Source organism: Pristiophorus japonicus, chromosome 1 (genome assembly GCF_044704955.1).
Source record: "Pristiophorus japonicus isolate sPriJap1 chromosome 1, sPriJap1.hap1, whole genome shotgun sequence".
Classification (NCBI taxonomy): Eukaryota; Metazoa; Chordata; class Chondrichthyes; family Pristiophoridae; genus Pristiophorus; species Pristiophorus japonicus.
Window position 1 is genome coordinate 307,337,590 of NC_091977.1, and position 16,195 is coordinate 307,353,784.

Sequence of the window (16,195 nt, forward strand, 5' to 3'; positions counted from 1 at the left end):
ACAGCAAGAAATAAAAGCACAAATAGAACAAAGCTGCCTGGGCTTTATGGATTGGATCGCTAAGGACCATGGGCAATAGATGACCCAATGTGCCATCATCTATACAGCTCAGCAGCGTATATTTCAAATGTTGCTTAAGTTTTCACATTTGGGCAATTAATTCAGTTACAAAGGCCTTAATTGCACAATAGAACCAATAACACCAGTTAGTCTGTAGTGAGCAGTTGCTGAGCCTAAAGGACAAATAGCCCTGTAGGGCTGCTAGGAAAATTTAATAGGATGCTGCCACTTGTGGTTAGAAGAATAGAATTCTGCTGTAACTTTGGTGGAAGATCTGCAGAAACACCGTTTCTTCAGGGTTTTCGTGGATCTTCCGTTGCAGTTATGACGGATGATCTGGAGAATGTATACAGGAGAGTATCTAACTACTTCATTTTTTTAAAAAAATAGTATCTGTTACTGATTTTAATCTTTTAATTTTGAATAAAAAGTGATCCTTGCCAAAAACTACCTCGGCTAGAAGGGAGGCACAAAAGTGGGCAAAGGAGCAAAAGAGTGACAGGCCAAAGTAACCCTAAGTGGAGGCATGGTACGAAGTTTGTGGGCAAAAGATAGGAGTGCTGACCCAGACTCCAATGATCCTCTGTTTGATGGTTGGCAACCATGCTGCTGCACTTTGAATGTGAATGCAAGGAGAGCAGGCCAAAGCACCCCCACCCCCACAAGATGGCAATATTGCATGCATGGCAGAAGATGACAACCATGTCGATGCCTGTAGAACTGGGAATATATTCAGAAGATACTATACCATGAGGAACGTGACAAGGTAAGACTAGCCAACACCACCATTCATTAATGTAAAAGCAAAATACTGTGGATGCTTGAATCTGAAATAAAAACAAAATGCTGAGGTTCATGAAACATAGAAACATAGAAAACAGGTGCAGGAGTAGGCCCTTCAAGCCTGCACCGCCATTCAATAAAATCATGGCTCATCATTCACCTCAGTACCCCTTTCCTGCTTTCTCTCCATACCCCTTGATCCCTTTAGCCTTAAGGGCCATATCCAACTCCCTCTTGAATATATCTAACGAACTGGCATCAATAACACTCTGCCACAGGTTAACAGCTCTCTGTGAGTGAATAAGTTTCTCCTCATCTCGGTCCTAAATGGCTTACCCCTTATCCTTAGACTGTGACCCCTGGTTCTGGACTCCCCCCAACATCGGGAACATTCTTCCTGCATCTAACCTGTCCAGTCCCGTCAGAATTTTATATGTTTCTATGAGATCCCCTCTCATTCTTCTAAACTCCAGTGAATACAGGCCCAGTCGATCCAGTCTCTCCTTATATGTCAGTCCTGCCATCCCGGGAATCAGTCTGGTGAACCTTCGCTGCACTCCCTCAATAGCAAGAATGTCCTTCCTCAGATTAGGAGACCAAAACTGAACACAATATTCCAGGTGAGGCCTCACCAAAGCCCTGTACAGCTGCAGCAAGACCTTCCTGCTCCTATACTCAAATCCCCTAGCTAGGAAGGCCAATATGCCATTTGCCGCCTTCACCGCCTGCTGCACCTGCATGCCAACCTTCAATGACTGATGTACTATGACACCCAGGTTTCGTTGCACCTCCCCTTTTCCTAATCTGTCGCCATTCATATTCTGCCTTTGTGTTTTTGCCACCAAAGTGGATAACCTCTCATTTATCCACATTATACTGCATCTGCCATGCATTTGCCCACTCACCTAACCTGTCCAAGTCACCTTGCAGCCTCTTAGCATCCTCCTCACAGCTCACACCGCCACCCAGCTTAGTGTCATCTGCAAACATAGATATTACACTCAATCCCTTCATCTAAATCATTGATGTATATTGTAAATAGCTGGGGTCCCAGCACCTAGCTCTGTGACACCCCATTATTCATTGCCTGCCATTCTGAAAAGGACCCGTTTATCCTGACTCTCTGCTTCCTGTCTGCCAACCAGTTCTCTACCCACGTCAATACATTACCCCCAATACCATGTGCTTTAATTTTGCACACCAATTCCTTGTGTGGGACCTTGTCAAAAGCCTTTTCAAAGTCCAAATACACCACATCCACTGGTTCTCCCTTGTCTACTCTACTAGTTACATCCTCAAAAAATTCTAGAAGATTTGTCAAGCATGATTTCCCTTTCATAAATCCATGCTGACTTGGACCGATCCAGTCACTGCTTTCCAAATGTGCTGCTATTTCATCTTTAATAATTGATTCCAATATTTTCTCCACTACTGATGTCCGGCTAACCAGTCTATAGTTCCCTGTCCGTTTTCTCTCTCCCTCTTTTTAAAAAGTGGTGTTCCATTAGCTACCCTCCAGTCCATAGGAACTGATCCATAGTCGATAGACTGTTGGCAAATGATCCCCAATGCATCCACTATTTCTAGGGCCACTTCCTTAAGTACTCTGGGATGCAGACTATCAGGCCCTAGGGATTTATCGGCCTTCAATCTCATCAATTTCCCGAACGCAATTTCCTGACTAATAAGGATTTCCTTCAGTTCCTCCTTCTCGCTAGACCCTCAGTCTCCTAGTATTTCTGGAATGTTATTTGTGTCTTCCTTCATGAAGACAGAATCAAAGTATTTGTTCAATTGGTCTGTCATTTCTTTGTTCCCCTTTATAAATTCACCTGATTCTGACTGCAAGGGACCTACGTTTGTCTTCACTAATCTTTTTCTCTTCACATATCTATAGAAGCTTTTGCAGTCAGTTTTTATGTTCCCAGCAATCTTCCTCTCATACTTTCTTTTCCCCCTTCTAATTAACCCATTTGTCCTCCTCTGCTGTATTACAAAATTTTCCCAGTCCTCAGGTTTGCTGCTTTTTCTGGCCAATTTATATGCCTCTTCCTTGGATTTAACACTATCCTTAATTTCCCTCGTTAGCCACGGTTGAGCCACCTTCCCCGTTTTATTTTTACTCGACAGGGATGTACAATTGTTGAAGTTCATCCATGTGATCTTTAAATGTTTGCCATTGCCTATCCACCGTCAACGCTTTATGTATCATTCATCAATCTATTCTAGCCAATTCATGTCTCATACCATTGAAGTACCTTTCCATAAGTTCAGGAGTTCAGGTCCCTAGTCTCTGATTTAACTATGTCACTCTCCATCTTAATAAAGAATTCTACCATATTATGGTCACTCTTCCCCAAGGGGCCTCGCACAACAAGATTGCTAATTAGTCCTTTCTCATTACACATCACCCAGTCTAGGATGGCCAGCCCTCTAGTTGGTTCCTTGATATATTGGTCTAGAAAACCATCCTGAATACACGCCAGGAAATCCTCCTCCACTGTACTGCTACCAGTTTGGTTAGCCCAATCTATATGTAGATTAAAGTCATCCATGATAATTGCTGTACCTTTATTGCATGCATCCCTAATTTCTTGTTTGATGCTGTCCCCAACCTCACTACTATTGTTTGGTGGTCAGTACACAACTCCCACGAGCGTTTTCTGCCCTTTGGTATTCCGCAGCTCTACCCATACAGATTCCACATCATCCAAGCTAATGTCCTTTCTTACTATTGCGTTAATTTCTTCTCTAACCAGCAACGCTACCCCACCTCCTTTTCCTTTCTATCCTTCCTGAATGTTGAATACCCCTGGATATTGAGTTCCCGGCCTTGGTCACCCTGAAATTCAAACTATTGCTCTCGCATCCTGGGATCCACACTCAACGCTATGCGGCGCCATGTGCACGCTCTGGACCTCTCTTTAGAAGCACCGATTCACTCTTTCTCTAAGCTGTCCTAGTCCGCAGTTCCATTTCATCCTTCGCCTCATTCGGCACATGAACAAAAAATGTTTTACCTTCCTTTCAGGTGTCGAGGATCGTAAGCTTCAACAACTCTTGGACACCAACACTCTTTCGGAACCTTCTTCCCCCTCACTTCCCTCTGATCCCATCCCTTCTTCCAATCTCATCCCCCTGCCGTGTTTTCACTATCCCCACTGACCTTCCCTTCTCTGACCCCGAACGATCAGTACTCAGTGAAGGTCTGAGCTTCAACCCCTTCACCTCAATGAATTTCAAGCTCGACACGCTGCTGAGCTATTTTTCCGCCGCCTTCACGCCCACTTCTGCGGCCAGGAGTCTTCTCTCTTCTCCACCACCACCCCCGGCCCTACACAGCTGACCCGTTTTCAGAATTCTCACTCTACCTGGACCCCTCCCTCTGGCCTCTTACCCTCTCTTGATCTCTTCATTGCCAACTGCCAATGGGACATTGGCCATCTCAATTTCTCTACTACCCTCACTCTCTCCACCCTACCTCCCTCAGAACTTGCAGCACTTCACTCTCTTAGATCCAATCCCAACTTTGTCATTAAACCTGCTGCCAAGGGTGGCGCTGTTGTTTGGCGGACCGACCTCTACCTTGCAGAGGCTGATCGCCAACTCTGACACCTCATCCTACCTCCCCCTGGACACCACTACCGAATATCAAGCCATCATTTCCCACACTATCACTGACCTCATCTCTGGAGATCTTCCTTCCACAGCCACCAACCTCATAGTTCCCTAACACCGCACAACACGCTTCTATCTCCTTCCCAAGATCCACAAACAGGACTGCCCCGGTAGACCCATTGTTTCAGCTTGTTTTTGCCCCATGGAACTGATTTCTTCCTATTACGACTCTATATTTTCTCCCCTTGTCCACTCTCTTCCCACGTACATCCGTGACTCCGATGCTCTCCACCACTTTAAGTTTTCTGACCCCAACCGGCTCCTTTTCACCATGGACATCCAATCCCTCTACACTTATATTCCCCACCAGGATGGTCTGAGGGCACTCCACCACTTCCTCGAGCAGAGGCCCAACCAGTCCCCATCCACCACCACCCTCCTCCTCCACCTGGCTAAACTTGTCCTCACATGGACCAACTTCTTTAACACCACTCACTTCCTCCAAATTAAAGGTGTTGCTATGGGAACCTGCATGGGTCCTAGCTATGCCTGCCTTTTCGTGGGATGTGTGGAACATTCTTTGTTCTAATCCTACTCTGGTCCCCTCCATCTCTTTTTCCAATACATTGATGACTGTATCGGTGCCGTTTCCTGCTCTCTCCCTGAACTAGAAAATGTCATTCACTTTGCATCCAATTTCCACCAATCATTCATCTTCACATGGTCCATCTCCGACTCTTCCCTTCCCTTCCTCAACTTCTTGGTCCATTTCTGGAGATAGACTATTGACAAACATTCATTATAAGCCCATTGACTCCTGGAGTAAACTTCCTTCCACCCCGCATTCTCCCAGTTTCTCCGTCGCATCTGCTCTGACGCCTCTGATATGTCTTCCTTTTTCCTCAACCAAGGATTCCCTCCACCGTGGTTAACATGGCCCTCGACCGTGTCCATTCTATTTCCCGCACCTCTGCTCTCACCCCTTCCCCGCCCTCCCAGAACCACGACAGGGTTCTCCTGTCAGCCACCAGGCTCCACGTTCAGTGGATCATCCTCCATCGTTTCCGCCACCTCCAGCATGATCCCACCCCAGCATTTCGAAGGAACCGCTCCCTCTCCGACACCCTGGTCCATTCCACATTCACCCCCAGCACCCCCTCTCCTTTCCATGACACCTTCCTGTGCAAGCGCAGGAGATGCAACACCTGCTGTTTTACCTTTGTCCCTACTGTCCAACCCCAAAATACTCCTTCCAGCTGAAACAGCGATTTACTTGTACTTCTTTCAATTTAGTAAATTGTATTTGTTGCTCATGATGTGGTCTCCTCTACATTGGGGAGATGAAACGCAGATCTTCCCTTTTTGTTCTTTCTTCCCCTCCCCCTTTCAGTGCTCCTTAAGAATTTGTTCATTTCGAACGTTCACCAGTTCTGACGAAGGGTCACCCACCCAAAACGTTAACTCTGCTTTCTCTCCACAGGTTTTGCCTGGCCCACTGAGATTTCCAGCATTTTCTGTTTTTATACCACCATTCATTAAGTTGACAGTGCAAGATTACATCACAACATAGTAACATGGGAATAGGAGTAAGCCATTCAGCCCCTGCGGGCCTGTTCAGCCATTTAATTAGATCATGGCTGATCTGTATCTTAACTTCATATCCCTTAATACCTTTACCTAACAAAAATTTATCTCCATTTTGAAATTTTCAATCAACTTGGCCTCAACAGTTTTTTGGGGGACAGCATTCCAGATTTCCACGACCCTTTAGATGAAGAATTGTTTCCTGACATCACCCCTGAACGGCCTAGCTCTAATTTTAAGATCTTTCCGGACTCTCCCACCAGAGGAAATAGTTTCTCTCTATCTGCCCTATTAACTTCTTTAATCATCTTAAAACACCTCAATTAGATCACCCCTTAATCATCTATATTCGAGTGACTACAAGCTTAGTCTATGCAACCTGTCCTCATAATGTAACCTTTTTAGCTCCAATACCTTTCTGGTGAATCTGCACTGCACCCCTTCCAAGGCTAGTATATCCTTCCTGAGGTGCAATTTCCAGAACTGAACGCGGTACTCTAAACGGGGTCTAACCAGAACTACATGAAAGTCGATAGGCAAATTCATCTCTTGGAACATTATGCACCAACCTAAAGTTTTTTGATTTGTAATGTTTTGTATCGGCATGGAATTTCCCTTGCTCCCATTCCAAATGGGCTTAGAAGGGGAAAGAGCAAAATGAGCAAATACCATATTGATTTATGCTCTTTTAAATATTTCCCTATCCTCCATTTCTTTCTTTGCTGAATGACCAACTTAATGAAGAAAAGATCAGTTTTGTCAATTCTCTTTGAATATTATTTCAAATGGCTTTTCAAATATTGTAGAGACTTTTATGCTTTTCCAAGGACAATAACCAGGTTGGCTTGTTGGCAAACAACTGCACAGACTAACCATAAAACATGCAATCTACCAGTCAGTCTGTCTGAATTTGTGTGTAATGCGTTCGAACTCCAGAAGTGATGTGTTCTAATTTCTCTATTTCACTTTTGAATAATCATCAGGGCAGGTTGTTACCCTGAGCCTAAATTACTCTGTCCCTCAACTGAATAACATGAGGAGTAGATTGCAACCTGTAGTTCGAGGACTGTAAACATGGGATAAGAACTTCAAGAGCAGGCCATTTGGCCCCTCGAGCCTGCTCCACAATTCAACAAGATCATGGCTGATCTGGTCTTGACCTCAACTCCACTTTCCTGCCCGCTCCCCATAACCCTCGACACCCATGTCATTCAAAATCTGTCTTCTATCTCCACCTTAAATATATTCAATGACCCAGCCCCCACAGCTCTCTGGGGTAGAGAATTCCAAAGATTCACAACCCTCAGAAGAAATTCCTCCTAATCTCCATTTTAATTGGGCAACCCCTAGTTCTGGATTCCCCCACGAGGGGAAACATCCTCTCTGCACCTACCCTGTCAAGACCCCTCAGAATCTTATATATTCTTCTAAACTCCAATGAATATAGGCTCAACTTTTCTTAAGACAATCCTTTCAACTCAGGAATCAACCTAGTGAACCTTTTCTGAACAGCCTCCAATGCAATTATATCCCCCTCCTTAAATAAGGAGACCAAGTACTCCAGGTGTGGTCTCACCACCACCCTGTACAGTTGTAGCAAGACTTCTCTACTTTTATACTCCATCCCACTAGCAATAAAGGCCAACATTACATTTGCCTTCCTAATTACTTGCTGTACCTGCATGCTTTTTATGTTTCATGTACAAGGCCCCCCAAATCCATCTGTAACACAGCATTTTGTAGTCTCTCCATTTAAATAATTTGCTTTTTTATTCTTCCTACCAAAATGGATAGCCTCACATTTTCCCACATTATATTCCATCTGCCAAATTTTTGCCCACTCACTTAACCTATCTATACCCCTTTGCAGATTCTGTTTGTCCTCAACAACTTGCTTTCCCACCTATCTTTATATCAGCAGCAAATTTGGCTACATTACACTCGGTCCTTTTATCCAAATCATTAATATAGATTGTAAATAGTTAGTTGAGGCCCCAGCACTGATTCCTGTGGCACCCTACTAGTTACAGTTTGCTATCCTGAAAATGACCCATTTATCCCGACTCTGTTTCCTATTAGCATGGATAGAGTATTGGCTAACTAATATATTACCTCCAACCCCATGAGCTCTTATCTTGTGCAATAACCTTTTCATGTGGGACCTTGTCGAATGCCTTCTGGAAATCCAAATACACTATATCTACTGGTTCCCCTTTATCCACCCTGCTCATTACATCCACAAAGGACTCTAGCAAGTTCTTTCAAAAAACCATGCTGACTCTGCTTGACTCTATTTTGATTTTCTAAATGTCCTGCTACTGCTTCCTTAATGGTGGTATCTAGCACTCTCCCAATGACAGAGGTTAGGCTAACTGGTCTATAGTTTCCTGCTTTCTGCCTCCCTCCTTTCTTGAATAGGGCGATACATTTGCGGTTTTCCAATCCGCTGGGACCTCTCCAGAATCTAGGGACTTTTGGTAGATTACAACCAATGCATCCACTATCTCTGCAGCCACTTCTTTTAAGACCCTCGGATGCAGACCATCCTTCGTCCCATTAGTTTGCCCAGCACTTTTTCTTTAGTGATTGTTTTAAGTACCCCCCCACCCTATAGCCCCTTGATTATCTATTATTATTGGGATGGCCGGTGACTTGGCCAGGCAGCGCGATCCTATTAGAGTTTTGGAACCATTTATTGCTCACTGATACCGCCTCCTTTTGAGTTTAATTAAAATAAAGTTCCACAATGATCAGTGTGCAAAATAAAGCTGACAATTCATTACATGATCAGAAACCCTTAATGCAGCTATTTCTGCCCAAAATAAGTGGAGCACTTAAGATGATATAACTAGCAACTTTGAAATTGATGTTAATAGTTATTGTTTTTTGGATGATACAAGGACACTGCCCATTTTAAAAGTGGACCTTTTAAATGGTAGGGACATATATAGATGTAATATATATTTTTTTTAAACTCGGCAATGGGGAGCAAAATCTTAACATTTGCTGTTGACCCAGTGAGTAGGACTGTAAAATGTCAGGAAGCTCAGCAGTGTGAGCAGACCATTGACGATCAATTTTATGGCCCTGATTTTGTGGTAGGATTAACGGTGAGGCTAACAGGCCTCACTCTTATTAAGCAGTAAATTAGACAGTAACTTTTGGCATGAGCAGCTAAACGCGCAAATCAGGAAGTAGCTGTCCGGTTTGCCCTGCTACTCCAGAGACTGTGCAATAACAGTATCTCGCCGAGATATTTGGCATTTAAACTCATGAAGGGCATGAAATTGCAGTGCTTGCCCACTAGATAATCACCAAACATGCCAGAAAAAGTTAGGGATTGTCTACTCAAGTGTAAGTGAGCTTTTAAACAGTGTGATCAATCTTAATTACTGCCAAACAACCTGTCTAGCACAGACATTTTCCTTTACACAGATTTTAATTATTGCAGATTTTTATTAAATACTTTTTTTTAAACTTGTCTTTTTAAATCTCTTTCTTGATCCCATATGTATTTCCCTCTATATTTAGCTTTCTTTACATGATTTTACATTGAATTAAATATTGTAACTTACACTTCCTGGTTTAGACACTGTGCCTCAGCGAGGATTCTTTACTGATTGGTTGAAGAGACATGCTTTTGCTTTTCCTGTTCACACAGGTCCCAGATCCCCTTGAAGGGTGCTGCACTGTTTCAGATGCCCGATGACTAACTTGCTGCGCAAAAGCCCACAAAAAGTCTGTGGGCAGCTGTAAGCGTAATGAACAGCAAGCACTGTTAATTCTCTGTTGACTGCAAAATCCAAGCCAATGTACGCAAGTGTGAGGTAATACATTTTGAGAGAGATAGAGAACAATGTATGGGAGTATACACTTAACAGAAAGGCACTGAAGAGTGTGAATGAACAAAGAACCGAGGAGTTCAAATATATAATTGCCTGAAAGTGTAAGTACACGTAGATGAAACGATAAAATAGACTCTGAAATGCATTTTGGGCTTTATAAATAGGAATGCAGAGTACAAGAGTAATGATAAATTCATACAAAATGCTGTTAAGCTCACAGTTAGAATATTATGTACAGTTCTCAGCATCCCATTATAGAAAGGACCTTAAAGCTATAGGGAGAGTGCACCAGAGATGGAAAACTAATTACGAGGAGACTTGAGATATTGGGAGTACTTCCACTAGAGCAGAAAAGACTAATATCTGATTCATAGAATCAGAGCACAGAAGGCCATTTAACACATCGTGTGGCACTATGAAAGAGCTATCCAATTAGTCCCACTCTTCTGCTCTTTTCCCATAGGCCTGAAAATATTTCCTTTACAAGTATATATCCAATTACAGGTTAAACCTCCCTGATCCAGCACCCTCAGTACCTGGCCGGTTCTGGATAAGGGATTTTTCCAGATGAGAGGTGGTCATGTTAAAATTGGATGGTACAGGTACTGAGCAATCGGGGCTGTCTGGCTTGGGGTTGGGAGTGCGGCAGAGAGATCATGGGGGGTGGAGGGGGGGATCGCGGGGTCAGGCCAGCGATTGCGGGAGTCGGCAGCGAGGAAGGACTTCAATTTGTTCATGTCGGAGTTCTACGTGTGCGCCACCCGATAGTTGGGAATGGTTCTGGACGAGGGATGGTTCTTGATAACAGAGTTTTGGATAAGGGAGGTTCAACCTGTACTTTATCAAAGTTACTATTGAATCTGCTAACAACACCTTTTCAAACAATGCATTCCAGATCATAACTTGTTGCATAAACATTTTTTTCCTCCTCTCCCCTCTGGTTCATTTGCCAATTAGTTAAATGTGTGTCCCCTGATTACCAACCATCCTGCCACTGGCAACATTTTCTCCTTATTTACTCTTATCAAAATCCTTCATGATTTTGAACACATCAATTACATTTCCCCTTAACCTTCTCTGATCTAAGAACAATCACAGCTTCTCTAGTGCCTACACACACTCTTGCCAAGGTCTTAAAATCCTTCCTAAAGTGCAGTGCCCAGAATTGGACATGATTCTCTAGTTGAGGCCTAACCAGTGATTTATAAAGGATTAGTATAAGAATATAAGAAATAGGAACAGTAGTAGGCCATACGGCCCTCGAGCCTGCTCTGCCATTCAATAAGATTATGGCTGATCTGATCATGGACTCAGCTCCATTTTCCCGCTCGTTCCCCATAACCCCTTATCCCCTTAGCGTTTAAGAAACTGCCTATTTCTGTCTTAAATTTATCAATTGTCCCAGCTTCCACAGCTCTCTGAGGCAGTGAATTCCACAAATTTACAACCCTCAGAGAAGAAATTTCTCCTCATCTCTGTTTTAAATGGGCGGCCCCTTATTCTAAGATCATGCCCTCGAGTTCTCATCTCCCCCATCAATGGAAACATCATCTCTGCATCCACCTTGTCAAGCCCCATCATAATCTTATATGTTTTGATAAGATCACTCTCATTCTTCTGAATTCCAATGAGTAGAGGCCCAACCTTTCCTCATAAGTCAACCCCCTCATCCCCGGAATCAAAGCAAGTATATGCTTTCGTAAATATGGAAACCAAAACTGCACGCAGTATTCCAGGTGTGGCCTCACCAATACCTTATATAGCTGTAGCAACACTTCCCTGCTTTTATACTCCATCCCTTTTGCAATAAAGGCCAAGATACCATTACCTGCATACTATCCTTTTGTGTTTCATGCACAAGTACCCCCAGGTCCCGCTGTACTGCAGCACTTTGCAATCTTTCTCCATTTAAATAATAACTTGCTCTTTGATTCTTTCTGCCAACGTGCATGACCTCACTCTTTCCAACATTATACTCCATCTGCCAAATTTTTGCCCAATCACTTAGCCTGTCTATGTTCTTTTGCAGATTTTGTGAGTCCTCCTCACACTGTTTTTCCTCCCATCTTTGTATCATCAGCAAACTTGGCTACATTACACTCAGTCCCTTCTTCCAGGTTGTTAATATAGATTGTAAATAGTTGGGGTCCCAGCACTGATCCCTGCGGCACCCCACTAGTTACTGGTTGCCAACCAGAGAATGAACCATTTATCCCGACTCTCTGACCTTTGTTAGATAGCCAATCCTCTATCCATGCTAATATATTAACCCCAACCCTGTGAACCTTTATCTTGTACAGTAACCTTTTATGTGGCACCTTGTGAAATGCCTTCTGGAAGTCCAAATACACCACATCCACTGGTTCCCCTTATGCACCCTGTTCATTACATCCTCAAAGAACTCCAGTAAATTTGTCAAACATGACTTCCCCTTCATTAATCCATGCTGACTCTGCCTGACCGAATTTTGATTTTCCAAATGCCCCGCTACGGCTTCTTTAATAATGGACTCTAACATTTTCCCAACCACAGATGTTAGGCTAACTGGTCTATAGTTTCCTGCTTTTTGTCTGCCTCCTTTTTTAAATAGGGACTACATTTGCAGTTTTCCAATCTGCTGGGACCGCTCCAGAATCCAGGGAATTTTGGTAAATTACAACCAATGCATCCACAATCCCTGCCACTATTTCTCTTAAGACCCTAGAATGCAAGCCATCAGGTCCAGGGAATTTATCTGCCTTTAGTCCATTATCTTACTGAGTACCACCTCCTTAATGATTGTGATTGTGTTAATTTCCTCCCCCACCTTTAGCCCCTAGACTATCCACTGTCGGAATATTGTTAGTGTCCTCTACCATAAAAACTGATGCAAAATATTTGTTCAGAGTTTCTGCCATCTCCATGTTCCCCATTACTAATTCCCTGGTCTCATTCTCTGAAGGACTAACATTTACTTTAGCCACCCTTTTCCTTTTTATATACCTATAGAAACTCTTGCTATCTGTTTTTATATTTTGTGCTAGTTTACTTTCATAGTCTATCTTCCCTTTCTTCATCATTTTTTTAGTTGTTCTTTGCTGGCTTTTAAAAGCTTCCCAGTCTTCTGTCCTCCCACTAGTTTTGGCAACTTTGTATGCCCTTGTTTTTAATTGGATACTGTCCTTTATTTCTTTAGTTAGCCACAGATGGCTATCTTTTCTCTGGCACCCTTTCCTCCTCACTGGAATATATTTTTCTTGAGAGTTGTGAAATATCTCCTTAAATATACACCACTGTTCATCAACCATCCTACATTTTAATCTATTTTTCTAGTCCACTTTACCCAACTCTGCCCTCATACCTTCATCTTCTCCTTTATTTAAGCTTAACACGCTGATTAGAGATCCAACTTTCTCACCCTCTATCTGAATTTGAAATTCATTCATGCTCTGATCACTCATTCCAAGGGAATCCTTTATTAATCCTGTCTCATTGCACAGGACCAGATCTAAGATAGCCTGCCCCCTGATTGGTTCTGTTACATACTGCTCAAGGAACCCGCCCTTTACGCACCCTATGAACTCCTCCTCAAGGCTACTCTGACCAATTTGATTTGTCCAATCAATATGGAGGTTAAAATCACCCATGATTATTGCTGTTCCCTTTTTACAAACCCGCAATATTTCCTGGTTTATGCTCCGACCAATAGAGTTGCTACTGTTAGGGGGCCTATAGACTACGCCTACCAGTGACTTATTGTTCCTTATATCCACCCAAACTGTTTCAACGCCCTTATCATTTGAACCAATATCGTTACTTACTATTGCAGTGATTCCGTCCTTTATCAATAGAGCTACCCCACCTCCTTTTCCTTTCTGTCTCTCCTTCCGGATTGTCAAGTACCCCTGAATATTTAATTCCCAGTCCTGGTCACCTTGCAACCACGTCTCTATAATGGCTATCAGATCATACCCATTTGTCTTAATTTGTGCCGTCAACTCATCTATTCTGTTACAAATGCTACGTGCATTTAGACAAAGTGCCTTTAAGTTTGTTTTTTTACCCCACGCCAAGCTAGTTTAAACCCTCCCCAACAGCACTAGCAACCCCCCCCACCCCACCCGCGAGGATATTGGTCCAGGCTCTGTTGAGGTGCAACCCGTCCGGCTTGTACAGGTCCCACCCCTCCCCCCCCCAGAAGCAGTCCCAATGCCTCATGAAACTAAAGCCCTCCTGCCTGCACCATCTCGCCAGCCACATATTCATCTGCTCTATCCTCCTATTTCTGTACTCACTAGCTCGTGGCACTGGGAGTAATCCGGAGATTACTACCTTTGAGGTCCTGCTTTTTAATCTAGCTCCCTAAACTCTGCCTGCAGGACCTCATCCCTCTTCCTACCTATGGCATTGGTACCGATATGGACCACAATCGCTGGCTGTTCACCCTCTCCCCCCAGAATGCCCTGCAGCTGCTCAGTGACACCCTTGACCCTGGCACTAAGGAGGCAACATACCATCCTGGAGTCACGTCTGCGGCCACAGAAACGCTTGTCTACTCCCGACTGTTGAATCCCCTACCACTATAGCTCTTCCATTCTTCTTCCTTCCCCCTGTGCAGCCGAGCCACCCGTGGTGCTGTGGACTTGGCTCTGGCTGCACCCCCCAGAGCCACCATCGCCCCCACCGGCACTCAGAACAGAGTACCGGTTGGAGAGCAAGATGGACTCAGTGGACTCCTGCATTACCTGTCTAGTCCTCCTCTTCTGTCTGGCAGTCACCCACTCCCTCTCTGCCTGCACACTCTTAAGCTGCAGGGTGACCGCCTCGAGAAACATGCTCTCAGTCTCGCGGATGCACAGTAGTGACCCCAGCTGCCGGTTAAGCTCCAAAACACGGAGCTCGAGTTGGTGCAGCTGGAGACACCTCCCGCACACATGGTCGCCCCGGCTGCGCGAAGCACCCGGAACTTCCCACATGCCGCAGGATGTGCAATCCATGTGACTGAGCTGCCCTGCCATCCCTCTAGTTACACTCGCAACTATCGAGTAGAACTAAATTCTAAACCTTAACACAACACACCCAGCCGCTACTCAGCAAACAGCCGATTTAATTAACTGGCTCTCCTTAGATAACAAAGATCACATATATTTACTGGCAGATCCTACTTACAATGCCAAAGGTTTCCTACTGAAAAGAAAAAGAAAAATAGTCACCAATCCACCAGCCAATCACTTACCTGCTTGGCTGTGACGTCACACTTAGATTTGTTTTTTTAAACTTTTTGACCCTGCACCAGCTGGCTTCTCCCAATCTGCTGCTGGCCTTTTCATGGGCCTCGACCTCCCACTCCCGCTTCTGTATTCTATGCCTCTATTTATTTATAAAGCCAAGGATCAGGTATGCACTTTTAAAAGCCTCATCAATTTGTACTGCCACCTTTAAAGATTTGTGTATGTTAAACCCCAGGTCTCTCTTCCTACACCCACTTTAAAATTTAGTTTATATTGTCTCTCCTCATTCTTCCTTTCAAAATGCATCACTTCACCCTTCCCTGTGTTAAATTTCATCTGCCATGTGTCTGCCCATTTCACCAGTCTTTCTATGTCCTCCTGAAGTCTTCACTAACCTCCTCACTATTTACTACATTTGAGTTTTGTGTTATCTGCAAACTTTGAAATTATGTTCTTTATACCCCAGTCCAGGTCATTAATAAATATGTCAAGGCTTGTGGTCCCAATACCAACCCCTGGGTGATACCAGTGTATACTTCCCTCCAGTCTGAAAAACAATCGTTCACCGCTACTCTCTGCTTTATCTCTCAGCCAATTTCGTATCTATGGTGTCACCATGGGCTACAGCAGATAGCAACCAAGTCTGTCTAGTATACATTGAAAAGCTGTTCAATAAATATCTAGAGGCAACTAGTCAACTTCCAGTTAAAAAGGGAGAAGCCAAGAACTGTCATGTCATTCCACCTCCCTGAAACTAATGAACTACTCTAGCCTTTACAGAAACTGACCCATACCAAGTTGGAAAGCCAATTGAAGCTGGGCTTTGATCAAAGTTTCTGATTTCAGTTAGTAACATGATGCTGTACAAGGTAGTAATCCATTCTCTGGTGCTTGTCTATAGAGCTCACTGCTATAGTACTCATTCATATAAAAGATTAACAGCTGAAGTCTCTAAAATGGGCATACTTCAGTTGTTTCTGCCTCTCCCACTGCTTAAAAATCCCATGAGCTTCAATTTTGCTAATAAGTAGGAGGCATTTTATCAAACCCCGTTTGAAAGTCTATATACATAGATTTTCTTCATTGTTCATCGTC